Consider the following 13,648-nt stretch of genomic DNA (forward strand, 5'->3'; position numbering starts at 1 on the left):
AATAAAAAAAACTATCTGTTAGCACCTGGGAATAGCCGATGCTGTAAGTTTTTTTTGCATCACTTTCATTTACTCTCCAACTCACATGCCTGAATGTGAAGTGCAGTGATTCATCAAAAAACTGTCTGTTAGTGCCTCCCTATACCAGATGTTGTAATCTTTTATTGCATCATTTAATTTACTTTCAAGATAACATTCTAGAATGTCAAGTGCAGGGATTAATAAAAAAAATTGTCAGATTGGTCTTTGATCATATTTGCTATGATTAGGCAATTTGAGTAAGTGCTTAAGGCTTACGGCCACACCAGCTTGAGAACGCCCAATCTCATCTGACCTTGGAAGCTAAGCAAGTTTGGGCCTGGATAGTACTGAGGTGGGACTCTACCTAGGAATACCAGGTGCTGTAAGCTTTTCTTGCATCACTTTAATTTACTTTCAAGCTGACATGCTCAAATGTGAAGTGCAGTGATTAATAAAAAAAAACTATCTGTTAGCACCTGGGAATAGCCGATGCTGTAAGTTTTTTTTGCATCACTTTCATTTACTCTCCAACTCACATGCCTGAATGTGAAGTGCAGTGATTCATCAAAAACTATCTGTTAGCACCTTGGACTACGAGATGCTGTAAGCTTCTCTTGAATCACTTTAATTTACTGTCAAGATGACATGCTAGGATGTGAAATGCAGTGATTAATTAAAAAAACTATCTGTTAGCACCTGGGAATAGCAGATGCTGTAAGTTTTTGTTGCATCACTTTACTTTAATCTGCAACTGACAAGCTTGTATGTGAAGTGTACAGATTAAATAGAAATATTTTAGTACCAGGGAATAGCAGGTGCTGTAAGATTGTATTGCATCCCTTTAATTTATGTTCAAGCTATCATGTTCAAATTTGAAGTGCAGTGAATAATTAACTCAAACTATCTGTTAGCACCTGGGAATAGCCGATGCTGTAAGTTTTTTTTGCATCACTTTCATTTACTCTCCAACTCACATGCCTGAATGTGAAGTGCAGTGATTCATCAAAAACTATCTGTTAGCACCTTGGACTACGAGATGCTGTAAGCTTCTCTTGAATCACTTTAATTTACTGTCAAGATGACATGCTAGGATGTGAAATGCAGTGATTAATTAAAAAAACTATGTGTTAGCACCTGGGAATAGCAGATGCTGTAAGTTTTTGTTGCATCACTTTACTTTAATCTGCAACTGACAAGCTTGTATGTGAAGTGTACAGATTAAATAGAAATATTTTAGTACCAGGGAATAGCAGGTGCTGTAAGATTGTATTGCATCCCTTTAATTTATGTTCAAGCTATCATGTTCAAATTTGAAGTGCAGTGAATAATTAACTCAAACTATCTGTTAGCACCTGGGAATAGCAGATGCTGTAAGTTTTTTTTGCATCACTTTCATTTACTCTCCAACTCACATGCCTGAATGTGAAGTGCAGTGATTCATCAAAAAACTGTCTGTTAGTGCCTCCGTATATCAGATGTTGTAAGCTTTTATTGCATCATTTAATTTACATTCAAGATAACATTCTAGAATGTCAAGTGCAGGGATTAATAAAAAAAATTGTCAGATTGGTCTTTGATCATATTTGCTATGATTAGGCAATTTGAGTAAGTGTTTAAGGCTTACGGCCACACCAGCTTGAGAACGCCCAATCTCCTCTGCCCTTGGAAGCTAAGCAAGTTTGGGCCTGGATAGTACTGAGGTGGGACCCTACCTAGGAATACCAGGTGCTGTAAGCTTTTCTTGCATCACTTTAATTTACTTTCAAGATGACATGCTCAAATGTGAAGTGCAGTGATTAATAAAAAAAACTATCTGTTAGCACCTGGGAATAGCCGATGCTGTAAGTTTTTTTTGCATCACTTTCATTTACTTTCCAACTCACATGCCTGAATGTGAAGTGCAGTGATTCATCAAAAAACTGTCTGTTAGTGCCTCCGTATACCAGATGTTGTAATCTTTTATTGCATCATTTAATTTACTTTCAAGATAACATTCTAGAATGTCAAGTGCAGGGATTAATAAAAAAAATTGTCAGATTGGTCTTTGATCATATTTGCTATGATTAGGCAATTTGAGTAAGTGCTTAAGGCTTACGGCCACACCAGCTTGAGAACGCCCAATCTCATCTGACCTTGGAAGCTAAGCAAGTTTGGGCCTGGATAGTACTGAGGTGGGACTCTACCTAGGAATACCAGGTGCTGTAAGCTTTTCTTGCATCACTTTAATTTACTTTCAAGCTGACATGCTCAAATGTGAAGTGCAGTGATTAATAAAAAAAAACTATCTGTTAGCACCTGGGAATAGCCGATGCTGTAAGTTTTTTTTGCATCACTTTCATTTACTCTCCAACTCACATGCCTGAATGTGAAGTGCAGTGATTCATCAAAAACTATCTGTTAGCACCTTGGACTACGAGATGCTGTAAGCTTCTCTTGAATCACTTTAATTTACTGTCAAGATGACATGCTAGGATGTGAAATGCAGTGATTAATTAAAAAAACTATCTGTTAGCACCTGGGAATAGCAGATGCTGTAAGTTTTTGTTGCATCACTTTACTTTAATCTGCAACTGACAAGCTTGTATGTGAAGTGTACAGATTAAATAGAAATATTTTAGTACCAGGGAATAGCAGGTGCTGTAAGATTGTATTGCATCCCTTTAATTTATGTTCAAGCTATCATGTTCAAATTTGAAGTGCAGTGAATAATTAACTCAAACTATCTGTTAGCACCTGGGAATAGCCGATGCTGTAAGTTTTTTTTGCATCACTTTCATTTACTCTCCAACTCACATGCCTGAATGTGAAGTGCAGTGATTCATCAAAAACTATCTGTTAGCACCTTGGACTACGAGATGCTGTAAGCTTCTCTTGAATCACTTTAATTTACTGTCAAGATGACATGCTAGGATGTGAAATGCAGTGATTAATTAAAAAAACTATCTGTTAGCACCTGGGAATAGCAGATGCTGTAAGTTTTTGTTGCATCACTTTACTTTAATCTGCAACTGACAAGCTTGTATGTGAAGTGTACAGATTAAATAGAAATATTTTAGTACCAGGGAATAGCAGGTGCTGTAAGATTGTATTGCATCCCTTTAATTTATGTTCAAGCTATCATGTTCAAATTTGAATTGCAGTGAATAATTAACTCAAACTATCTGTTAGCACCTGGGAATAGCAGATGCTGTAAGTTTTTTATGCATCACTTTCATTTACTCTCCAACTCACATGCCTGAATGTGAAGTGCAGTGATTCATCAAAAAACTGTCTGTTAGTGCCTCCGTATACCAGATGTTGTAAGCTTTTATTGCATCATTTAATTTACATTCAAGATAACATTCTAGAATGTCAAGTGCAGGGATTAATAAAAAAAATTGTCAGATTGGTCTTTGATCATATTTGCTATGATTAGGCAATTTGAGTAAGTGTTTAAGGCTTACGGCCACACCAGCTTGAGAACGCCCAATCTCATCTGACCTTGGAAGTTAAGCAAGTTTGGGCCTGGATAGTACTGAGGTGGGACCCTACCTAGGAATACCAGGTGCTGTAAGCTTTTCTTGCATCACTTTAATTTACTTTCAAGCTGACATGCTCAAATGTGAAGTGCAGTGATTAATAAAAAAAACTATCTGTTAGCACCTGGGAATAGCCGATGCTGTAAGTTTTTTTTGCATCACTTTCATTTACTCTCCAACTCACATGCCTGAATGTGAAGTGCAGTGATTCATCAAAAAACTGTCTGTTAGTGCCTCCGTATACCAGATGTTGTAAGCTTTTATTGCATCATTTAATTTACTTTCAAGATAACATTCTAGAATGTCAAGTGCAGGGATTAATAAAAAAAATTGTCAGATTGGTCTTTGATCATATTTGCTATGATTAGGCAATTTGAGTAAGTGCTTAAGGCTTACGGCCACACCAGCTTGAGAACGCCCAATCTCATCTGACCTTGGAAGCTAAGCAAGTTTGGGCCTGGATAGTACTGAGGTGGGACTCTACCTAGGAATACCAGGTGCTGTAAGCTTTTCTTGCATCACTTTAATTTATTTTCAAGCTGATATGCTCAAATGTGAAGTGCAGTGATTAATAAAAAAAACTATCTGTTAGCACCTGGGAATAGCAGATGCTGTAAGTTTTTTTTGCATCACTTTCATTTACTCTCCAACTCACATGCCTGAATGTGAAGTGCAGTTATTCATCAAAAAAATATCTGTTAGCACCATGGACTACGAGATGCTGTAAGCTTCTCTTGCATCACTTTAATTTACTGTCAAGATGACATGCTAGGATGTGAAATGCAGTGATTAATTAAAAAAACTATCTGTTAGCACCTGGGAATAGCAGATGCTGTAAGTTTTTGTTGCATCACTTTACTTTAATCTGCAACTGACAAGCTTGTATGTGAAGTGTACAGATTAAATAGAAATATTTTAGTACCAGGGAATAGCAGGTGCTGTAAGATTGTATTGCATCCCTTTAATTTATGTTCAAGCTATCATGTTCAAATTTGAAGTGCAGTGAATAATTAACTTAAACTATCTGTTAGCACCTGGGAATAGCAGATGCTGTACGTTTTTTTTTGCATCACTTTCATTTACTCTCCAACTCACATGCCTGAATGTGAAGTGCAGTGATTCATCAAAAAACTGTCTGTTAGTGCCTCCGTATACCAGATGTTGTAAGCTTTTATTGCATCATTTAATTTACATTCAAGATAACATTCTAGAATGTCAAGTGCAGGGATTAATAAAAAAAATTGTCAGATTGGTCTTTGATCATATTTGCTATGATTAGGCAATTTGAGTAAGTGTTTAAGGCTTACGGCCACACCAGCTTGAGAACGCCCAATCTCATCTGACCTTGGAAGCTAAGCAAGTTTGGGCCTGGATAGTACTGAGGTGAGACTCTACCTAGGAATACCAGGTGCTGTAAGCTCTTCATGCATCACTTTAATTTACTGTCAAGCTGACATGCTCAAATGTGAAGTGCAGTGATTAATAAAAAAAACTATCTGTTAGCACCTGGGAATAGCAGATGCTGTAAGTTTTTTTTGCATCACTTTCATTTACTCTCCATCTCACGTGCCTAAATGTGAAGTGCAGTGATTCATCAAAAACTATCTGTTAGCAACTTGGACTACGAGATGCTGTAAGCTTCTCTCGCATCAATTTAATTTACTGTCAAGATGACATGCTAGGATGTGAAATGCAGTGATTAATTAAAAAAACTATCTGTTAGCACCTGGGAATAGCAGATGCTGTAAGTTTTTGTTGCATCACTTTACTTTAATCTGCAACTGACAAGCTTGTATGTGAAGTGTACAGATTAAATAGAAATATTTTAGTACCAGGGAATAGCAGGTGCTGTAAGATTGTATTGCATCCCTTTAATTTATGTTCAAGCTATCATGTTCAAATTTGAAGTGCAGTGAATAATTAGTGCCTCAGTATACCAGCTCCGTATTGTAAGCTTTTATTGCATCATTTAATTACATTCAAGATAACATTCTAGAATGTCAAGTGCAGGGATTAATAAAAAAAATTGTCAGATTGGTCTTTGATCATATTTGCTATGATTAGGCAATTGAGTAAGTGTTTAAGGCTTACGGCCACACCAGCTTGAGAACGCCCAATCTCATCTGACCTTGGAAGCTAAGCAAGTTTGGGCCTGAATAGTACTGAGGTGGGACCCTACCTAGGAATACCAGGTGCTGTAAGCTTTTCTTGCATCACTTTAATTTACTTTCAAGCTGACATGCTCAAATGTGAAGTGCAGTGATTAATAAAAAAAACTATCTGTTAGCACCTGGGAATAGCAGATGATGTAAGTTTTTTTTGCATCACTTTCATTTACTCTCCAACTCACATGCCTGAATGTGAAGTGCAGTGATTCCTCAAAAATCTATCTGTTAGCACCTTGGACTACGAGATGCTGTAAGCTTCTCTTGCATCACTTTAATTTACTTTCAAGATGACATGCTAGGATGTGAAGTGCAGTGATTAATTAAAAAAACTATCTGTTAGCACCTGGGAATAGCAGATGCTGTAAGTTTTTGTTGCATCACTTTACTTTAATCTGCAACTGACAAGCTTGTATGTGAAGTGTACAGATTAAATAGAAATATTTTAGTACCAGGGAATAGCAGGTGCTGTAAGATTGTTTGCATCCCTTTAATTTATGTTCAAGCTATCATGTTCAAATTTGAAGTGCAGTGAATAATTAGTGCCTCCGTATACCAGCTCCGTATTGTAAGCTTTTATTGCATCATTTAATTACATTCAAGATAACATTCTAGAATGTCAAGTGCAGGGATTAATAAAAAAAATTGTCAGATTGGTCTTTGATCATATTTGCTATGATTAGGCAATTTGAGTAAGTGTTTAAGGCTTACGGCCACACCAGCTTGAGAACGCCCAATCTCATCTGACCTTGGAAGCTAAGCAAGTTTGGGCCTGAATAGTACTGAGGTGGGACCCTACCTAGGAATACCAGGTGCTGTAAGCTTTTCTTGCATCACTTTAATTTACTTTCAAGCTGACATGCTCAAATGTGAAGTGCAGTGATTAATAAAAAAAACTATCTGTTAGCACCTGGGAATAGCAGATGCTGTAAGTTTTTGTTGCATCACTTTACTTTAATCTGCAACTGACAATCTTGTATGTGAAGTGTACAGATTAAATAGAAATATTTTAGTACCAGGGAATAGCAGGTGCTGTAAGATTGTATTGCATCCCTTTAATTTATGTTCAAGCTATCATGTTCAAATTTGAAGTGCAATGAATAATTAAATCAAACTATCTGTTAGCACCTGGGAATAGCAGATGCTGTAAGTTTTTTTTGCATCACTTTCATTTACTCTCCAACTCACATGCCTGAATGTGAAGTGCAGTGATTCATCAAAAAACTATATGTTAGCACATTGGACTACGAGATGCTGTAAGCTTCTCTTGCATCACTTTAATTTACTGTCAAGATGACATGCTAGGATGTGAAATGCAGTGATTAATTAAAAAAACTATCTGTTAGCACCTGGGAATAGCAGATGCTGTAAGTTTTTGTTGCATCACTTTACTTTAATCTGCAACTGACAAGCTTGTATGTGAAGTGTACAGATTAAATAGAAATATTTTAGTACCAGGGAATAGCAGGTGCTGTAAGATTGTATTGCATCCCTTTAATTTGTGTTCAAGCTATCATGTTCAAATTTGAAGTGCAGTGAATAATTAGTGCCTCCTTATACCAGCTCCGTATTGTAAGCTTTTATTGCATCATTATTTACATTCAAGATAACATTCTAGAATGTCAAGTGCAGGGATTAATAAAAAAAATTGTCAGATTGGTCTTTGATCATATTTGCTACGATTAGGCAATTTGAGTAAGTGTTTAAGGCTTACGGCCACACCAGCTTGAGAACGCCCAATCTCATCTGACCTTGGAAACTAAGCAAGTTTGGGCCTGAATAGTACTGAGGTGGGACTCTACCTAGGAATACCAGGTGCTGTAAGCTTTTCTTGCATCACTTTAATTTACTTTCAAGCTGACATGCTCAAATGTGAAGTGAAGTGATTAATAAAAAAAACTATCTGTTAGCACCTGGGAATAGCAGATGCTGTAAGTTTTTTTTGCATCACTTTCATTTACTCTCCAACTCACATGCCTGAATGTGAAGTGCAGTGATTCCTCAAAAATCTATCTGTTAGCACCTTGGACTACGAGATGCTGTAAGCTTCTCTTGCATCACTTTAATTTACTTTCAAGATGACATGCTAGGATGTGAAGTGCAGTGATTAATTAAAAAAACTATCTGTTAGCACCTGGGAATAGCAAATGCTGTAAGTTTTTGTTGCATCACTTTACTTTAATCTGCAACTGACAAGCTTGTATGTGAAGTGTACAGATTAAATAGAAATATTTTAGTACCAGGGAATAGCAGGTGCTGTAAGATTGTATTGCATCCCTTTAATTTATGTTCAAGCTATCATGTTCAAATTTGAAGTGCAGTGAATAATTAGTGCCTCCGTATACCAGCTCCGTATTGTAAGCTTTTATTGCATCATTTAATTACATTCAAGATAACATTCTAGAATGTCAAGTGCAGGGATTAATAAAAAAAATTGTCAGATTGGTCTTTGATCATATTTGCTATGATTAGGCAATTTGAGTAAGTGTTTAAGGCTTACGGCCACACCAGCTTGAGAACGCCCAATCTCATCTGACCTTGGAAGCTAAGCAAGTTTGGGCCTGAATAGTACTGAGGTGGGACCCTACCTAGGAATACCAGGTGCTGTAAGCTTTTCTTGCATCACTTTAATTTACTTTCAAGCTGACATGCTCAAATGTGAAGTGCAGTGATTAATAAAAAAAACTATCTGTTAGCGCCTGGGAATAGCAGGTGCTGTAAGATTGTATTGCATCCCTTTAATTTATGTTCAAGCTATCATGTTCAAATTTGAAGTGCAGTGAATAATTAACTCAAACTCTCTGTTAGCACCTGGGAATAGCAGATGCTGTAAGTTTTTTTTGCATCACTTTCATTTAATCTCCAACTCACATGCCTGAATGTGAAGTGCAGTGATTCATCAAAAAACTATCTGTTAGCACCTTGGACTACGAGATGCTGTAAGCTTCTCTTGCATCACTTTAATTTACTGTCAAGATGACATGCTAAGATGTGGAATGCAGTGATTAATTAAAAAAACTATCTGTTAGCACCTGGGAATAGCAGATGCTGTAAGTTTTTGTTGCATCACTTTACTTTAATCTGCAACTGACAAGCTTGTATGTGAAGTGTACAGATTAAATAGAAATATTTTAGTACCAGGGAATAGCAGGTGCTGTAAGATTGTATTGCATCCCTTTAATTTATGTTCAAGCTATCATGTTCAAATTTGAAGTGCAATGAATAATTAACTCAAACTATCTGTTAGCACCTGGGAATAGCAGATGCTGTAAGTTTTTTTTGCATCACTTTCATTTACTCTCCAACTCACATGCCTGAATGTGAAGTGCAGTGATTCATCAAAAAACTATATGTTAGCACATTGGACTACGAGATGCTGTAAGCTTCTCTTGCATCACTTTAATTTACTGTCAAGATGACATGCTAGGATGTGAAATGCAGTGATTAATTAAAAAAACTATCTGTTAGCACCTGGGAATAGCAGATGCTGTAAGTTTTTGTTGCATCACTTTACTTTAATCTGCAACTGACAAGCTTGTATGTGAAGTGTACAGATTAAATAGAAATATTTTAGTACCAGGGAATAGCAGGTGCTGTAAGATTGTATTGCATCCCTTTAATTTGTGTTCAAGCTATCATGTTCAAATTTGAAGTGCAGTGAATAATTAGTGCCTCCTTATACCAGCTCCGTATTGTAAGCTTTTATTGCATCATTATTTACATTCAAGATAACATTCTAGAATGTCAAGTGCAGGGATTAATAAAAAAAATTGTCAGATTGGTCTTTGATCATATTTGCTACGATTAGGCAATTTGAGTAAGTGTTTAAGGCTTACGGCCACACCAGCTTGAGAACGCCCAATCTCATCTGACCTTGGAAACTAAGCAAGTTTGGGCCTGAATAGTACTGAGGTGGGACTCTACCTAGGAATACCAGGTGCTGTAAGCTTTTCTTGCATCACTTTAATTTACTTTCAAGCTGACATGCTCAAATGTGAAGTGCAGTGATTAATAAAAAAAACTATCTGTTAGCACCTGGGAATAGCAGATGCTGTAAGTTTTTTTTGCATCACTTTCATTTACTCTCCAACTCACATGCCTGAATGTGAAGTGCAGTGATTCCTCAAAAATCTATCTGTTAGCACCTTGGACTACGAGATGCTGTAAGCTTCTCTTGCATCACTTTAATTTACTTTCAAGATGACATGCTAGGATGTGAAGTGCAGTGATTAATTAAAAAAACTATCTGTTAGCACCTGGGAATAGCAAATGCTGTAAGTTTTTGTTGCATCACTTTACTTTAATCTGCAACTGACAAGCTTGTATGTGAAGTGTACAGATTAAATAGAAATATTTTAGTACCAGGGAATAGCAGGTGCTGTAAGATTGTTTGCATCCCTTTAATTTATGTTCAAGCTATCATGTTCAAATTTGAAGTGCAGTGAATAATTAGTGCCTCCGTATACCAGTTCCGTATTGTAAGCTTTTATTGCATCATTTAATTACATTCAAGATAACATTCTAGAATGTCAAGTGCAGGGATTAATAAAAAAAATTGTCAGATTGGTCTTTGATCATATTTGCTATGATTAGGCAATTTGAGTAAGTGTTTAAGGCTTACGGCCACACCAGCTTGAGAACGCCCAATCTCATCTGACCTTGGAAGCTAAGCAAGTTTGGGCCTGGATAGTACTGAGGTGAGACTCTACCTAGGAATACCAGGTGCTGTAAGCTCTTCATGCATCACTTTAATTTACTGTCAAGCTGACATGCTCAAATGTGAAGTGCAGTGATTAATAAAAAAAACTATCTGTTAGCACCTGGGAATAGCAGATGCTGTAAGTTTTTTTTGCATCACTTTCATTTACTCTCCATCTCACGTGCCTGAATGTGAAGTGCAGTGATTCATCAAAAACTATCTGTTAGCACCTTGGACTACGAGATGCTGTAAGCTTCTCTCGCATCAATTTAATTTACTGTCAAGATGACATGCTAGGATGTGAAATGCAGTGATTAATTAAAAAACTATCTGTTAGCACCTGGGAATAGCAGATGCTGTAAGTTTTTGTTGCATCACTTTACTTTAATCTGCAACTGACAAGCTTGTATGTGAAGTGTACAGATTAAATAGAAATATTTTAGTACCAGGGAATAGCAGGTGCTGTAAGATTGTATTGCATCCCTTTAATTTATGTTCAAGCTATCATGTTCAAATTTGAAGTGCAGTGAATAATTAACTCAAACTATCTGTTAGCACCTGGGAATAGCAGATGCTGTAAGTTTTTTATGCATCACTTTCATTTACTCTCCAACTCACATGCCTGAATGTGAAGTGCAGTGATTCATCAAAAAACTATATGTTAGCACATTGGACTACGAGATGCTGTAAGCTTCTCTTGCATCACTTTAATTTACTGTCAAGATGACATGCTAGGATGTGAAATGCAGTGATTAATTAAAAAAACTATCTGTTAGCACCTGGGAATAGCAGATGCTGTAAGTTTTTGTTGCATCACTTTACTTTAATCTGCAACTGACAAGCTTGTATGTGAAGTGTACAGATTAAATAGAAATATTTTAGTACCAGGGAATAGCAGGTGCTGTAAGATTGTATTGCATCCCTTTAATTTATGTTCAAGCTATCATGTTCAAATTTGAAGTGCAGTGAATAATTAACTTAAACTATCTGTTAGCACCTGGGAATAGCAGATGCTGTACGTTTTTTTTTGCATCACTTTCATTTACTCTCCAACTCACATGCCTGAATGTGAAGTGCAGTGATTCATCAAAAAACTGTCTTAGTGCCTCCGTATACCAGATGTTGTAAGCTTTTATTGCATCATTTAATTTACATTCAAGATAACATTCTAGAATGTCAAGTGCAGGGATTAATAAAAAAAATTGTCAGATTGGTCTTTGATCATATTTGCTATGATTAGGCAATTTGAGTAAGTGTTTAAGGCTTACGGCCACACCAGCTTGAGAACGCCCAATCTCATCTGACCTTGGAAGCTAAGCAAGTTTGGGCCTGGATAGTACTGAGGTGAGACTCTACCTAGGAATACCAGGTGCTGTAAGCTCTTCATGCATCACTTTAATTTACTGTCAAGCTGACATGCTCAAATGTGAAGTGCAGTGATTAATAAAAAAAACTATCTGTTAGCACCTGGGAATAGCAGATGCTGTAAGTTTTTTTTGCATCACTTTCATTTACTCTCCATCTCACGTGCCTGAATGTGAAGTGCAGTGATTCATCAAAAACTATCTGTTAGCACCTTGGACTACGAGATGCTGTAAGCTTCTCTCGCATCAATTTAATTTACTGTCAAGATGACATGCTAGGATGTGAAATGCAGTGATTAATTAAAAAAACTATCTGTTAGCACCTGGGAATAGCAGATGCTGTAAGTTTTTGTTGCATCACTTTACTTTAATCTGCAACTGACAAGCTTGTATGTGAAGTGTACAGATTAAATAGAAATATTTTAGTACCAGGGAATAGCAGGTGCTGTAAGATTGTATTGCATCCCTTTAATTTATGTTCAAGCTATCATGTTCAAATTTGAAGTGCAGTGAATAATTAACTCAAACTATCTGTTAGCACCTGGGAATAGCAGATGCTGTAAGTTTTTTATGCATCACTTTCATTTACTCTCCAACTCACATGCCTGAATGTGAAGTGCAGTGATTCATCAAAAAACTGTCTGTTAGTGCCTCCGTATACCAGATGTTGTAAGCTTTTATTGCATCATTTAATTTACATTCAAGATAACATTCTAGAATGTCAAGTGCAGGGATTAATAAAAAAAATTGTCAGATTGGTCTTTGATCATATTTGCTATGATTAGGCAATTTGAGTAAGTGTTTAAGGCTTACGGCCACACCAGCTTGAGAACGCCCAATCTCATCTGACCTTGGAAGCTAAGCAAGTTTGGGCCTGGATAGTACTGAGGTGAGACTCTACCTAGGAATACCAGGTGCTGTAAGCTCTTCATGCATCACTTTAATTTACTGTCAAGCTGACATGCTCAAATGTGAAGTGCAGTGATTAATAAAAAAAACTATCTGTTAGCACCTGGGAATAGCAGATGCTGTAAGTTTTTTTTGCATCACTTTCATTTACTCTCCATCTCACGTGCCTGAATGTGAAGTGCAGTGATTCATCAAAAACTATCTGTTAGCACCTTGGACTACGAGATGCTGTAAGCTTCTCTCGCATCAATTTAATTTACTGTCAAGATGACATGCTAGGATGTGAAATGCAGTGATTAATTAAAAAAACTATCTGTTAGCACCTGGGAATAGCAGATGCTGTAAGTTTTTGTTGCATCACTTTACTTTAATCTGCAACTGACAAGCTTGTATGTGAAGTGTACAGATTAAATAGAAATATTTTAGTACCAGGGAATAGCAGGTGCTGTAAGATTGTATTGCATCCCTTTAATTTATGTTCAAGCTATCATGTTCAAATTTGAAGTGCAGTGAATAATTAACTCAAACTATCTGTTAGCACCTGGGAATAGCAGATGCTGTAAGTTTTTTATGCATCACTTTCATTTACTCTCCAACTCACATGCCTGAATGTGAAGTGCAGTGATTCATCAAAAAACTGTCTGTTAGTGCCTCCGTATACCAGATGTTGTAAGCTTTTATTGCATCATTTAATTTACATTCAAGATAACATTCTAGAATGTCAAGTGCAGGGATTAATAAAAAAAATTGTCAGATTGGTCTTTGATCATATTTGCTATGATTAGGCAATTTGAGTAAGTGTTTAAGGCTTACGGCCACACCAGCTTGAGAACGCCCAATCTCATCTGACCTTGGAAGCTAAGCAAGTTTGGGCCTGGATAGTACTGAGGTGAGACTCTACCTAGGAATACCAGGTGCTGTAAGCTCTTCTTGCATCACTTTAATTTACTGTCAAGCTGACATGCTCAAATG

The 13,648-nt window shown here is 36.7% G+C and overlaps 4 non-coding genes and 11 pseudogenes across 4 annotated transcripts; all 15 read left to right on the top strand.

Moving 5' to 3' along the window:
• The first annotated feature begins 291 nt into the window (after positions 1-291).
• On the top strand, positions 292-410 carry LOC145646286 (5S ribosomal RNA). The gene has a single exon (XR_014116152.1). It is a non-coding gene; the product is annotated as a 5S ribosomal RNA (ribosomal RNA).
• Positions 411-1,639: 1,229 nt separating this feature from the next.
• LOC145649800 (5S ribosomal RNA) lies at positions 1,640-1,758 on the top strand (annotated as a pseudogene).
• Positions 1,759-2,110: 352 nt separating this feature from the next.
• LOC145646297 (5S ribosomal RNA) lies at positions 2,111-2,229 on the top strand. The gene has a single exon (XR_014116153.1). It is a non-coding gene; the product is annotated as a 5S ribosomal RNA (ribosomal RNA).
• A 1,229-nt stretch (positions 2,230-3,458) lies between these two features.
• LOC145648917 (5S ribosomal RNA) lies at positions 3,459-3,577 on the top strand. Its single transcript, XR_014116514.1, has one exon. It is a non-coding gene; the product is annotated as a 5S ribosomal RNA (ribosomal RNA).
• Positions 3,578-3,929: 352 nt separating this feature from the next.
• On the top strand, positions 3,930-4,048 carry LOC145646325 (5S ribosomal RNA). Its single transcript, XR_014116170.1, has one exon. It is a non-coding gene; the product is annotated as a 5S ribosomal RNA (ribosomal RNA).
• Positions 4,049-4,840: 792 nt separating this feature from the next.
• On the top strand, positions 4,841-4,959 carry LOC145648670 (5S ribosomal RNA; annotated as a pseudogene).
• A 665-nt stretch (positions 4,960-5,624) lies between these two features.
• On the top strand, positions 5,625-5,743 carry LOC145646857 (5S ribosomal RNA; annotated as a pseudogene).
• A 666-nt stretch (positions 5,744-6,409) lies between these two features.
• Positions 6,410-6,528, top strand: LOC145646858 (5S ribosomal RNA; annotated as a pseudogene).
• An 884-nt stretch (positions 6,529-7,412) lies between these two features.
• LOC145648813 (5S ribosomal RNA) lies at positions 7,413-7,531 on the top strand (annotated as a pseudogene).
• A 667-nt stretch (positions 7,532-8,198) lies between these two features.
• LOC145646859 (5S ribosomal RNA) lies at positions 8,199-8,317 on the top strand (annotated as a pseudogene).
• Positions 8,318-9,534: 1,217 nt separating this feature from the next.
• LOC145648814 (5S ribosomal RNA) lies at positions 9,535-9,653 on the top strand (annotated as a pseudogene).
• Positions 9,654-10,319: 666 nt separating this feature from the next.
• LOC145648671 (5S ribosomal RNA) lies at positions 10,320-10,438 on the top strand (annotated as a pseudogene).
• Positions 10,439-11,665: 1,227 nt separating this feature from the next.
• On the top strand, positions 11,666-11,784 carry LOC145648672 (5S ribosomal RNA; annotated as a pseudogene).
• A 790-nt stretch (positions 11,785-12,574) lies between these two features.
• On the top strand, positions 12,575-12,693 carry LOC145648673 (5S ribosomal RNA; annotated as a pseudogene).
• A 790-nt stretch (positions 12,694-13,483) lies between these two features.
• Positions 13,484-13,602, top strand: LOC145648674 (5S ribosomal RNA; annotated as a pseudogene).
• Positions 13,603-13,648: the final 46 nt, after the last annotated feature.

This window comes from Electrophorus electricus, chromosome 13 (genome assembly GCF_041902795.1).
Source record: "Electrophorus electricus isolate QZ-2024a chromosome 13, ASM4190279v1, whole genome shotgun sequence".
Lineage (NCBI taxonomy): Eukaryota > Metazoa > Chordata > Actinopteri > Gymnotiformes > Gymnotidae > Electrophorus > Electrophorus electricus.